Raw genomic sequence first — 14,621 nt, 5'->3', positions numbered from 1 at the left:
AAGCTGTATATAACTGAAGAAAGAGAAAATATAAAAGGAAAAACAAAATTACTCATATGGCTCACATATTAGAGCCTCCAGAACTTGACCAGTAGAGCAATTTATAACTAATAAAATAAGAAACGGCTATTCTTTTTCTCAAAATAATGTGTATAATCCTGCAAAATAACCAATAAGTAAATTGTTCATGAGCAGCTGATTGCAGTAGAAGACCTTTGAGCTGCATTGGATTACCACATGAAAAGCATAGGGACTGCTATATGGAACCAACCACAGTAAAAAATTAATCAAAGGAATTGCTATGTGAGTAAACTCTGTAACAAATAAAAAATTAATGCAGTTTATGGTTCCATGCTAAATAGTTTTTTTAACAGTTGCTTCCTAATATTCACTTATTTGGGCTTACTATTCCATTCACAAAAGTTTTTTGTTAGGCATTCAAGTTGCATGTTTACTTACTATAATTTTTCACTGAGAATATACAATTAATTAATATTTATCAATAATTAATATTAATATCAATAATAGATAAATGATAATAAATTAATAATAAAGCTGGTAGACAAGAATTGTAATCAAATACGAAGTAGATCTATTCAAAGCAGAGAAAGTATGAGGAAGGATTAAGAGACCAGTGTTGCCAGCATCCTTTTCTATGGCTGTGAGGAACACAAGTCACTTCGGGATGTTTTTATTTCCCTTTTTGATACTTCATTTACTTTGGCATGGAGCACACCGCTGCCAGCAGAGTGCCTGGTATGATGAGAGCCTTATTCCTGCGATGTCCCCTGGTTGCAGCTGACATCTGAGTAATCAGTTATATAATTACCGTTCATCATAGATAAATGTTTCTCAGCGTGTAAATCTCTTAGTGGTCATTTTTTTTTTCAGCGGTCACGCACTTCTAACCTTGAAACGTTGCAGGGTTTTTAGAGGTTAGCCCAAAATCCACCTTCCTTTGTAAATATAATGAGAAAGACAGTGCTGTTTGTAGAAAAGCTAATCAGCTTTCATCACGGGGAACAGACCTGGGGTTTTGCTATAAAGTTTCATGAATGCAGGATCAAGGCCTGTGTTCTGCTGCCTTTCTTTTTAACATTTTTTCATTTTAAGATTCCTTAACAATCCCTCCAGAGTTTCACACTGTGAAAGGCATCACCAGGCTGAACTGAGCAATGTTTTGATGTCTTTAAGGGATCTGGATATACTGGGAGAAAATTTCACCCTCTTTTCCAAACTGGACAGGTATTTTTGCTTTGGTTTGAGGAGCAAATAATTTAGATAAAATGGTCTTTCCTCCAATTGCCGTGAATGAGATAAAATGGCCTTTCTTCAAGCTGTTCTATGTCAGACCAGGTAACTATGAAGTTGTAAGAACTATTTCATGTCACTGTTTCTTTCCTCGCTGGCAGCAACAGAAAGAAACTTCTCATGTGCAGGAATTCCATAAGCATCTTTTCATCATGTTACTTCTCATTAGTTCAGCCTATTAACTAAATATTTTGGCTGTTTATCACTACCAAAAGGAGGAATATTCCTCAATATGACTCTTCTCCAGAAAAAAATATATAAAGAGGGTCTGACTAAACAGACAGACAACAAGGACAGCATATTATGGAAAGAGAGGTAGCCTTTGGAAAGGCCGTTTGCAGCCTCACCTCCAGTAAACATATAAAGAACTGTGTTATTCAAGCGCCACAAGTCTCCTGACAGGACAGCCAGCCTGAAAGCACTTGCACCCATGTCTGTGGTCAGTGAACCCACAGTAGCAGTTACCACCTGCTTCTCGTCCCAGACCTGCTGGAATTAACTATGGCCAAAGCGAGGTTAACAAGCTCAGCTCTCTCAGGTCTCACCTTCATCCCAGGTCAAAGTACAAGAGCTGTTTTAATTTCACCTGCCTGTGAGGACTCAAAAATGTAGTGGAGTTCCAGGTTGAGAAGCGTGATGGCAGCTCTGTGCATCCTCTGACACACAGCCAGGGACCGAAACAAAAGGAATGCAGACAATGAACACAAACCAGCATGTGCGTGCCTTCAAAGGTGCTGCATTCCTATGCCCTGCTATACATGTGGATGGAAAAAGGAATGAAAGTGTTAATCTAATGCTCTGCTGCACAGCTTTTCTACAGATAGCTACTTCAAGGCTCAGCTAGCTTGCTAAGCTGAACTGTCTGGGTCTGAAGTGATATAAGTGCTAAACTCCACCAAAAACCATGTTGGTTTAGATCCTGAAGTCAACTAGCAACTTTTGAAAATTGATCTGTGGAAACGTGCATTAGAAAATAAGAGTAGCAGAACTTTGGTGCGTCTAAAAGCTTTTTGAATAGGCCAACAAATAAGCGGAGAGGGGCAAACTGAATATGATTTAATTTCATATTTAATTTCATAGGGCTCAGGTTCAAAATAAACAAAGGGAAATTCTTCCTGGTACAGGTAATAGATTTGTGGAACTCCTTGCTAAAGATGAGTGACTGGAAAAGGCTGAAAGAGACAAATATAAGGCTTTCCTAAATGGAAAACCATGTCAGCTTCAGGAAGTCCCCTCAGCTGAAAATACTTTCAGGCTGCAAGAATCATAACTATTAGCTCTGTTCTTATGCTTTTATGGTCTGAAAGACGGAGATTACGATTGGAGGCAAAAGAAATTGAGTCATGTAGTGACAGGGAAAGACTTTTTTCAGTAGAATAACACCCGTGTAAATGCAGTCATGCCCTCTGTCATCTGCCTCCTTCAGCCATTAACATTTTGAAGGCTCTAGGACATTTTTTTTTCCAGGTCTTACGCTTGCTTTGATAGGATGAGTAGAGTTGTGTGCCTTGTAGGCTGCATGAGTGAACGCATTAAATCTTGCAGGCTGTTTTCGGCAAAGCATCCGTTACATATTTGCTTGTGATTGCCATGGATGGGACTCACTGGTGTGGGTGGACAGTGGTCCTGCACCAGATCAGGCTGTAACCAGCACCAAAGGAATCCAGTCCAGCCAGTTACTGATGAGGGTTAGAGGGAGAGTAGTAGGAGGACTTCATCCCAGATGGGAGGATTCGCCAGTTTATATTTTCCTCTTGATGCACACATTTTAAAGCCTAGATCTCACCCTCTGGTTTTAGAGCTTACTCAAGTTAATTTCAAGCCTTTCTTCCTTTTTTGTTCAGCTCCAAAGAATCTTTCCTTTCACAAACATGGTCCATTAGAGAAAGTCGTGCTCCATCGGCTTGGCTGCAGTTTTGTGAGACAGCTGCTGCTGTTGTGTCTAACAGGGCTTGCCAACTTCCCTACCTCTTGCTTGCCTTTTGATTCATTATTCATACAGAGAGAAAAGAATCTAATCTAATCTAATCAAAGTATTAAGGCTCTGCCTGCACTTTTAAAGCATTTTTTTTTTCTTTTCAACTTCGCAGAAAAGCTATTGCTGTTTTATAACAAATCTCTCTCTATTGGCAATTAGACTCAAAAGTGAGAGTAGGCAGCACATATTCCTGCTCTTCTCTTCTTTGCTTTTTCCTTATTACTGAATGAGAAGAGCAGCCACGAAGGTATGTGCTAGGTAGGAAATAGTCAAGCACCCAAGCAGTTCAGAAGAGACAGCTAGATGACTTCCACTGAGCTTTTTTATTTGGAACAAATCCCACAAACTTTACTAGGAAAAATAGATTATGAAAAAACACCTGAAGATAATTCCCTTCAAACTTTTCCAGAATTTCAGTATGAGTGAATTAAACTTAAATAGACTTTCTGGATCGTGAACAAGAAGGGCAAAATATCCTCTAGTGTGCAGCAGAACATGTTCTCTCATGAACAGAAAACAATCACTTTTTGAAATGTCAGAGGTTGTCCACAAATTCTTACTTACTTCCAGACATGTATACCTGTTTACATCAGGTATTATTATTTCTCTTTCATTCATTGATATTGTCCTAACTCATAATACAAGAATGACATATCTTGAAGGATGCTTATATTGGTAAAATCATTGCTGCCCAAGCAAAAAATTAGGTCGATCTTGAATCAGCTGTCCAATCTTCTGCTGACATCATGCTCAAACACTATGACATGGTACTTAGAAAAGAAGGAGACAGAGAAGAAAAATTGAATTAGCGAGAGATTTCTGAACAACTGCTAATGGTATGAATAGTGTCCAACATAATGATAACTGGGTCTGGAAGTGAAAGTGTTAGCATTAGTAATACTGTAGAAAGTAATATTCATGGTACTGTCTAGCCACTTTTGAGTGTTTTAAGTATTTTACAGCACCTGGTATGCAAACTTATCTATGGGGTTCTTTTATTTCTGCAGTGTTAGGGTTTTTTTGCTGGAGGGTGATGTTATTTCTGGACATCTTGTGACTTGAACATGATCTGACTGATCTAGCACCAAAAAAGCATGCTATGTTTCATTCACACAGAAAATGAGCAATATTTCCAAATAGAACTAAGTAGATATTCCTGATATAGTTCCCCATATCTGAGAAATTAAGACTTTTCTTTAGGTACACACTATTTTTCTTTAAGTTTCCTTTACAAGAGCACAATCATTCACCCAAAAAGCTCTTCAGAGGTCAAGGACCTCAGCTGAGCACCCCTGTGGCACACTATCGAAGATGGACCTCAGCCTCTCTGATATTGGTGCAAGACAAAATTGTCGCTACTCATTCAAACTCTGTACCCTACAACAGCTTTCAAAGGTCATATAGAAAGTGTGAAGCAAAATCAAGGATTTAATAAAAAACTCTTTTTTAACCCTGTTGCAAGATCTGAGTTAGAAAAGCATTTCTCTTCTCAACCTGCTTTAAAACTACAAAAGCTTGAGATATTTCGCAAATACAATAAATACAACATATACAATAGGAAACAGGAATCAGAAATAGGAATTAGCATTCCTTCTGCTTCTTTTTATTTCCTTTCTCTGTCTTCTAGATAAAAACAAACAAGATCCAGCTTCTGCTCTATAATAACAAAACATTTGTTGTGAATAGAAAACTGGGCAAAATTAAAGACAGTCCTAACAGACAGCATTAAACCTAACTAGATATGCTTTCAAGGAGATTGTTAGCCAGTTTATTAAATCCTGCAGAAGTTCTCTGGTGATGCCAGTCCGCAGAAAACATGTATTGTAAGAAACTTTTGGACCAGTGTTATTATGACTTTCCTTCAGCTACACCTTTCAAAGCATCTTATATCTTTTCTGGAATGAGTATAACAAAGAACAGTTCTCTCATATGAAACATGGATGAAAACCTGGCAACAGAGATGTTCAAATGATGGAGAAAATTCACTGGGGAGTAATTATTGATCATGCTGTTATTTTATCTAAGGGTGGATAGAAGAGCCAAGGTTTTTGAAGGAAGATGTGGTATCTTTTATCATACCAGCTAGTATAGCTGGGAAAAAAATACAAACTGTTAAGCCCACAGTCCTTTTTTGTGTCAGCTCTTCATATTATGTTAGTAAGTTCCATGTCCTCATGGCAGTGTTTTCATAGCCAACCTGGCCTAAGGATTTTACGTAGACAAGGTTAATTATTGGAATTGTACTGCCTGCTTCAGCCTGGAAAGGGTAGGAGGTCTTATAGGCAGAATTATTCTGCTCTTAGTACTCTGGGATGAGCTGGAGTTAATGTCAGTGACACAAGTAACTACTAGCATAAAGCGAAGAAAAGATTTGGAGGTGCATGCAGAGAGGAAACAGGCGTGGTAAGAGATTCAATTTGTCTGTTTCTTTCCTCTCTGTTGATAGCAAAGAGCCCTAGAGAAACATTTCAGATCAACCATAAATCTATGTAAGTAAACTTTGGCCTACATAGAAGATAATTTGTGCTTGTGAATGTACTTGTGTGAGCATACCCCCTGTCTATAAAGCTTATTACACATTTGCAGCTGAACTGGCTTAACTATTCCATTATTCAATTGTAACATTTAAATATGTGGGCTGATCTGTTCTAGAAAATCTTTCAAATTTGTTTTTCTCAAAATGGGGGCACTGGAGCATTATGCTCTCCTAGTGATGTGAGAAAATTAGATTCAGCCTTGTGTGTTTGCTTGCTTTGAATGAAATTCTGCTGTAAATATAAGAGTCAAATATTGCTGGGAGTGTGTTTTTGCTGTGGGTCGGGCCTCTTTTGTATTTGTTGTTGAACACATGTAGGTAGGAGAATTCCTGCTGCACTGCAGTTAAACCTAAAATGCCATTAGAATATATTTGTGACAGCATGAGAATAAAGCATCAAACTCCAAGATTTTTCCCTGAACATTAAGAGCATGAAAATGAAATAAATGACCTTTGCTTTTTACTTATTTATTTGGTTTTGTATTTTCCATAGAATGAAAAGAAGCCATTGTTTTAATTCACATATTCTCATAAAGCTGCATCCCGGTGGTCCCTTATAACCTTTTTAATGAATACCTTCTTCTGCCATGACAAGACCTGAATCTGTCAAAGATTTTCCATTCCTATTGTACATTAAAAAACTCCAGGTTCATCCACAGATTTTTTTTGCTTATCCTGTGAACCTCACTGATTTATTGGCTGTGACCAACACAGTGCCTTGTTTCCTTGCTAATAATCAGACTTTTGCAAGACATGGTAAAAGTCTGGAGAGGCGGAAAGAGGCAGAAGAATTCATCCTGAAAGAAGGTCTGTATTAATAAGGGGACAACTGTGGAGAAACCTGAGGTGACTGCTATTCCTCTGTCTATCACACACTCTAATGAAGCAGAAAGGGGGAAAGATATGTTTCCTTGCCCTTTCCACTGACTCCTGCATAATTCCTCTTCCTGTTGTTAATTGTCTCTTTTAAAATTATAGTATAGTTTGCAGGTGCTCTAAAGCTTGCCTGAATCATATATAACAGTGAGGCTGAGGCTGTCATATGGAGCAATCTATATCCCTGGCTTACCAGCACCCATCAGAACAGACAAGAAGAAATCTCACTACATGCAAATGCGAACCTAGGAAAAGGAATGAAAGCCAGAGTGTAGGAGGGTAGAATTATATCCTGAAAAGTCAGTGATTCTGACTACGATTCAGGCCTTGGAGTGTAGAAAGACTCAGCGTGAACTCCAAATTGAGTACCATAGATAATATATATTAGCAGGATTTTGAACCAGCTAGTGAGGGCGGAGGAACAGAAAGACCCTTTATTTATTTGTTTGTTTATTTACTTATTTATTTGCTACTTTTTTATACATCACAGGAAAAAACAAGAGAGGATCACAGTATCCAGACGTAATAGCTACACTGGGGAAAACTGGAACAGATACAAAAAGTTGTTACAAAAATAATTAGAGGGCTGAAGTACATGCCTCCCTGTGGGAGACCTGAAGTATTGAATCTGTTCTGCTTATCAAAAGATGACTGAGAGATGAATTGATTACAAAATGTTTGTGTTAATGAGGAGAAAATAGAGTTCTTTCATCTAGCGGAGAACAGCATAACAAGAATTAATGACTACAAGCTTCAGCCACACAAATTGAAATTGGAAATTTGGCAAATATTTTTAAAAATGAGGTTGATTAGCCAATAGTTCAAAACTCCCAAAAGAGATACTGCGTGCTTTGGTTATGTTGAATGATACACTGAAACTGTCTGTAGGGCTACTAGTTGCAGGTCGTAGATTCATAACACCCATGCCACGATGTGTGAGCACTGAGCCACGACACAATCGTTTGTGTCTATTCTAGTGTCCATCTACACCACTTTCTTAATCTCTCTCTGATCATTTTCCCCAACAGTTCCTTTCCTGGGATGTTGTTAGCATTGCTTAAAATAGAGTTTTGGAGGCACATACTTGAGATATCTCTTAAAAAAAGGGCTCCAGAAAGATTTTTTTCTTTATTTTTTTTTTCAACTTTAGCCCTTTACCTAGCAACTTATATGGCATACGACCATGTTTTATGGGATTTTCCCTCTGCATCAGACTTTTGGTTTAAATGTTGCTGCTGTTTTGACAGCAAGGCCGTAGCTTGGGATAATCACCCCGTCCAAGCTGCAAGGCAGCGCCATGGATGCTTCCTTTGTGTCTCCAATTCCATTTATTCCTATTGACATCCAAGCCAGACACAGAAGCAGATACTTGACCTGAGATGTTAGAGGTAAGTTACAATGCAAGGTCTCCACCAGCTATGTGCTCAGTGATGGAGCTTACTGTGTCAGGGATTTTGAAGTCTGCTGCCCAATAATCTGCCAGGTTCAGTCCCAAGTTCTGATCAACACTTCATAACAGGTGGTAGGCTCTCCTTTAGAGTGAATCAACAAAACCCCTCTGAAACAAAACACACTTGGTTAGGAGCACTTATCCAAAGAAACCTCTCTTAACAGGTAGTAAGGATGAGACTGGGATTTTTGTCACTGAACACACAGTCCTCTAACACTATCTGAGTAGGTGTTCCATCCTCCAGCATCACTGTATGTTCTTATGTCACACTCCAGGAAAAAAAAGAAAGAGACAAGCTTTGGTTTTATACCATAACCACACAATTCTCACAGGATTCAGCACAGGTCCTGCCTTTTTTTTTAATACGCTAAATTGAAAAGATACATAACAAATGATAATTATATCATTTGGCCATAGGGACCTATAGATTCTGGAGTTATTCCAATAATTTTCTAATGAAGATATCACGACTTCACTCTAGAGGGGCCAGTCGCAAACGCTGAAATAAAACTACTCTGTAGTGCTTAACCAAGCAGCTAGGGATTATTCCCCAGAGTGGACACATTTAACAGCATATGTATAGCCATCTGTGCTATGTTGTTAACACCAAAAGGACTTGAAATATACCATAGCTATAACTGATACTGCAAAGAGAGTCTGTAAGAATGACACGGTTGTTAATGGGCACTGTAGCGTTATAGGAAGTGTCAAGCCAATACTGTAGTGAGTACATCTTAAATAGAGAAAAGGATATTGCAGATTAACATTCCAATCCTTTTTCTGAGGCCAGCTAGTTTCTTACATAAAGGAAAATAATCTAGATCTTTATGGAAAAGAAGGCAATCAAAAACATTACATGATTTATCACCAGTGAAGGCCACAGTGACATGATTAGGACGGATGACATACATGCTTTTTTGGTTGTTGTTTTGTTTCATTTTTTTGTCAACCTCTTGTCATCTCTTACATATTTCTGGGCATTCAGCCAGATCATATGTGTTTTGCTACTCTTACTAGTATGGCAGGTTAAATAAAACTGAACAAGGTAGCAGATAGCAATGCTGCATTCCTAGGCAGGTCCCAAAATGATAAGATTTAATGCTTATTCTTCTTCAGATGTTTTCATGTCCAAGAATTCAACATTTTTCATGGATCTGCTGTAACTGTGACAGTACATACTTACTAAGTTCTCTTTATATAACAAAATCTTTGACAGAAAACAGCTGACATTGTGAAGTCAGAAAGAGGAAGACTTGCCTATGAAATTATAAACGTGCCATAGACAACTTCTGCAGATGGAAATTCAAGGAGGTGGCATGCCAGGACCTGCAGGTCCATGCCAAAGAGACTACAGAGGCAAACACTGAATTATATCAAGAAAATACAAGCTTTATTTCTTGAATCCTGCATATGTAGAGTTTCAAGTTACAGACAACAGCTATGAAGATTTTCCAGAAAAGAATAACTAGGGATTCCTTCACTAGTAGCCACAAAGTTCTGGTGGATAAGTAAATGAACTGTAGCTGGTGAGAAGGTGCAGATGTTTCCACTGGCATTTCCCTGAGCCTTCCTGTTGCCATCTGTTGCCCTTTCATCTTGCAATTATTGTGCAGAAAACTGCATGCAAATGCTGGTGCAGTAAAGAATGACAGGTTTGACTCTAATATTAAAGACTCTACCTCTACCTTCAAGTCACAGCTGCTGAAGTAACACCTTGAGGGGGTCTAATGAGGTATGAGATTGCTTCTGAACAAGCTACAGCATTGTGAATCAAGACAACAGGCCTATGGCAGGAAGAACTGCCAAGTATTCAGGGTGGCACTGCAACTCCACTGATCTCAAAGCATCAGGTGCATACAGGCTCCTTGGCATGGTTGAGCTGAGAAGCAGCTGCGAAAGACACTGCTGCCATGAATTTAGCTGGTATCAGCTGCAGTAGTCCAGTCTCCAGTGACCTACAATGCTTGCAGTACAATGGAGTGAAGCCTTTCTTCCTGTTGAGAAAGACCTCAGCGTGGATGGATAGGCAGAGAATATTAACCCTGCCAACTACATGTGGGCAACCACATGCAAAAAAAACCTGTTTTGACCCTTCCTGAGTTGGAAGGGACCCATAAGGATCATCAAGTCCAACTTCTGTCTCTGCATAGAAACCTCAAAATTCATGCCATGTGTCTGAAGGTGTTGTCCAAGTACTTACTGAACACTGTCAGGCTTGGAGCTGTGACACCTTCCTGGGGAGCCAGTTCCAGTGCTGCACCACCCTTTGGGTGAAGAACCTTTTCCTAATGTCCAACCTAAACCTTCCCTGCAACATTTTCCTGTCATTTCCTTGGGTTCTAATATTGGTCACCAGAGAGATCAAGAGACCTTGACCTGTTCACCATCCAGAGAAAGTATAAGCCAAGACTAATATGTGCAAAATTCTGCAGACAGTTAACATATAGGAGGCTTGAACTAGCATTGCAGAACGAGTTAGAGGTTACCAGATTCCAAATCATAAAAGCAATCATCTTTCTATTCTCAGCTATACTTCCATGTTGGTCATCTAACACATCACATAACAGGAAAGCCAGCAGGGGTGTTCAAGCATGTTATTCTATCTTCCTTCACCATCAGACCTGTCTCATTTGTGGCACAAATTCAGCCACGATATCACATTTTGATATCTTCAAATCAAGTTTTGATGCCTTTTTGAAAGAAACATTTTTGCCAGACACAGGTTACTGGACTCAGTGCAGAGATAACTAGATGAAATACTATGCCTGAAATGAAAAGGACTGCCCTACCTTTTAGCCTTATACTAAGTGCATCTTTGGCTTTTACTGTAAACTATGCAATATTTGATGTACACCTCTAAAATAGCAAAGAAAACAATTAGAACTATGATTTGACTGCACACAACTCCCCCTAGTAAGTATATCTAAAATACCAGTATTTTTGAGAAAAACTCGTATTGAATGTATGGGTTTTTTTGTGTTTGGTCTGGCAAAACAGCTCTCCCCAGGTGTACAGCTTGACAGAGCTGAGAAGTGACAAGATAATGTTGCAGAGAAAACAAAACTGTTCAGTGAAAAGAAATGAGATCTTCTTAACAACCCATCCTATTAAGTTCATCAAGTAGAAAGCTGAACAGAAGAAACAACTAATAAGCAACAAGGAGTTTCATCGGAAATACAAATTAAGGAGCAAGACTGAATATACTTGAGTTCCTCACCTTTAGACCGATACTACCTAAACAGACATTTCCCGCAACAAATGTCTGTCCCCTCATTCACACACCGAACCTCATGTCAGGGCAGGTTAACGGGCACTGGAATCAGATATAGTCCTCATCCAAACAGAGTATCCACTTGCTTCAATATGTATGCTTGACTGCCTGTGGTTTCAGCCCTATATTTGTAATGTCCGACTATCTTGGGAATCTTTCCATGGTTTCAGAGCCCCAGGCATGGCCTTGCAGAGCTTGTACCATTAATGAAATGATTAGTCTTGTCACAGCAGCTGATCCTTTACTTACAGGCACTTCAGTTTCCTAAGTTCAGAGCCATTCATGTAAATGACAGCACGACACAGAAACGCAGTGGCTGTTCATTCAAAAAAAGGAAAAGGAATAAACACCGTTAACTTCAAAGAGAGGAAGAAAGCTCTTGTTTTGACGCCGCTCCAAATAAAAAGCCTTTTGGTTTCTTCTTTTCTTTATTAAAGCAATTGATCATGGCATTTAAATGACTGATGAAAGAATATATTTTACTTTTATTTTTTATTATTGCAGATTAATATGAGTGACGAACCTGGAGACACATAAACCATACTCTCCTATTTTTGTGAATAGCAGAGACAGTCTGTGGGAGCACACAAGCCTTTCTGCACGTTGTCTGAAGCATATTTTATCTTATTATTTTGGTAAATTAGCATGATTTGTAGGAAGAGCAAAAAGTGCTGAGAAACGGCAATGAAACACAGACACAATAGGGTGGTGGGAGGAAAAAGTGGTGAGCACCGAATGAGCAAATGATTTATGGCCTGACCTGACTCGCTCTGAGAGGGGGTGTTGCCAGAGGGGCTCCTGATCAGATCTCAGCCCTTGATTTGTTCCCTGACTTCAGAGAATGTTTCACCTGTATGGACAGGCTCTTTTAGTACCTAAAATGAATAGGTATACAGAACAGGCATTCAAAAGGTTTTACTTAATTACCTCACTCCTCCTGACTATTGAAAATGTAATTCACCAGCTTGGCTGTGTGGAAACGAGCTTTAAAGTCCAGTCTCTTCTGTAAAATATACACATTTAAATGAAACTGAATTTGCAAATTCACTGTCTCAAGACTAGGGCTGATCCACAGACAAGGACCCCTCTATCCACAGAGAATCAGTGATAAGCCTGGCTGCCTCCAGGATTTGCAGTGCATTTCTGCAGTGTACCTTTCTTATTAGGGCTGTGCAGTTCCTTACAGAGCAGTGGTCGAGATTGGAGATCTAGTCACCACAAAAGGGTAGAGCAAGAGGGTCTGGCTGAAAGTGTTGTGTTTCAGCTGTTTGGTTGGAAGAGCTGATAGAAAATTGGATTTTCAACAAGCCTTTTTTTTTTCAAGGGAGTTAGTATTTATTTTCCAATAAATCTTTAAAATCATAGATTAAAAATTGCCCAAAGATGCAATAATTGAAAGATCTGTATTTCAAAATGTTACTAGACTACCTCATGATAACTATAATCCCACTGCATAATTCCACCTTTCTCTGCCAATCCACATCTCCCGTGATTCCCTGAAACTGAGAATATCCAGAATACGCTATCTCTTTTTCTGTTAAGGACCATACGATCCATCAGTCAAGATGTAAAATAGTCTGCTAATGTACAGAAAGGAGATACACATATATCAAAGTTATACTACCTGTGAAATATCCTGGATGTGTTTCCAAGCTGAAATATTTCAGGGCTCTGGAATTTCTTTGGTATTTTAATTTTACAGTCAAAACAAACAAACCAAAAAAAACCCAAAACTGATGTTGTAACAGATAAAGGGCCAGGAAGAAAGCATAACAGTGAAGGGATCTGTCCAAGAGATTGGGTTTATTTTTGGGAACTCTTCATTGCTTAGCATACTGTTGTGCTTCATGGGCTCTAAGACTGGAAGCAAAGTTGAGGGAGGCATGGGAGCAGGCTGTCAGAATGGAACATTACTCATATCATCAGCCTGTGCTTAAATAATTCCCATGTGTGCTGCTACACCAAGTTACTGGGTCTTATTTTCAGCTCTGTTACACTTGCATTAAATTATTGAAATTAAGCAGTTGCGCTAATGTGCTTTAGAAGATAATTAAGACTCTTGTCTTAATTTAAAAGAAAAAAAAAGTCACTTGTAATTGGTAACTCTGTATCTTTAAACACATGGATCAACCTTTGTCTTTTCCTTGGGGAAAATAAAAAACCCTGTGTTTTCTTCTACGAGCCTGCAGTCATTTGAGAGAGAGAATCAGAGATCAGCTGTCATTGCAGAGAACATCAGAAAAGTTTGTGGCAGCAAGCCATAGTGAGGAGGCTAAAAAAAACCCTCCATCATGCATCTATTTTGTTCACATTGTTGGAGAGAGATTAATGTTAAAATTAGAGGCTCATTGTGATCTTTGGAGAAAAGGTGTAAAGTTTACACTGATGAGAGTACCTCCTGTAGCATCACATACACAGCAGAGCTGGCACAGAAAAGAAATCAGACTGTAGAAGGGAAAGAGAACAACGATCCAGTCAGGAATATTTCCTCCCTTCTCTCCTTGGCTGTACCCCCCACCTGATCCAGTGATGAGAAAAGCAAGAATTTGCAGGGAAGAGTATGATCTCTTACAGTCCCACCTGAGTGAACTGGGGACCATAATGGTCAATGGGACGAGTCAGCAGCGACAGTGTCTCATCAATGCCACCCTCACCTCAGCTGTGGACATTGCTCACTGCCATCTGACTTTCTTCCCGCTTAACAGTGATGTTCACTTGCTTACCCCATACCCCTTTCCTTCACTCAACCTTTAACATCCACATTCTCATTTTTATTTTTCGTGCACTTACTCCTGCCCTAAAATGTTAAAAATGACAGCCAAATGACAAAATAAAAGGTCATCTGTCATGCAAACATGGTGTTTTGCCAAACTTCTCTCAGATCATAATGTTTATCTGTTTCATTACCTTTCCCAGCTCTGTTTCCATCTAGACCAGTCAGATAATAAACCCCGTGTAAGACAGGCTCTGTCTTCTGTTTGTATAGAAAACCAGATTTGGCATGGTGCCTCAAATGCATGGCTTTACATGAATGGAGTTGCTAAGCTACAAAGTTTATCCAGTTCCTTAAAATTCAGTAGTCTTTAAGAAAAAAAAGCTGCTTGGGATAGACAGAACAGGGAGTTGTGCTCCCACTCACCTTTTTCAGGGGTCAGCCATGGGCACAGGGTGCCCCACATAACAGCAAATCACACCAGCA

The sequence above is a fragment of the Columba livia genome, chromosome 2 (assembly GCF_036013475.1).
Source record: "Columba livia isolate bColLiv1 breed racing homer chromosome 2, bColLiv1.pat.W.v2, whole genome shotgun sequence".
Classification (NCBI taxonomy): domain Eukaryota; kingdom Metazoa; phylum Chordata; class Aves; order Columbiformes; family Columbidae; genus Columba; species Columba livia.
Note: the sequence above shows the minus strand (reverse complement) of the source record.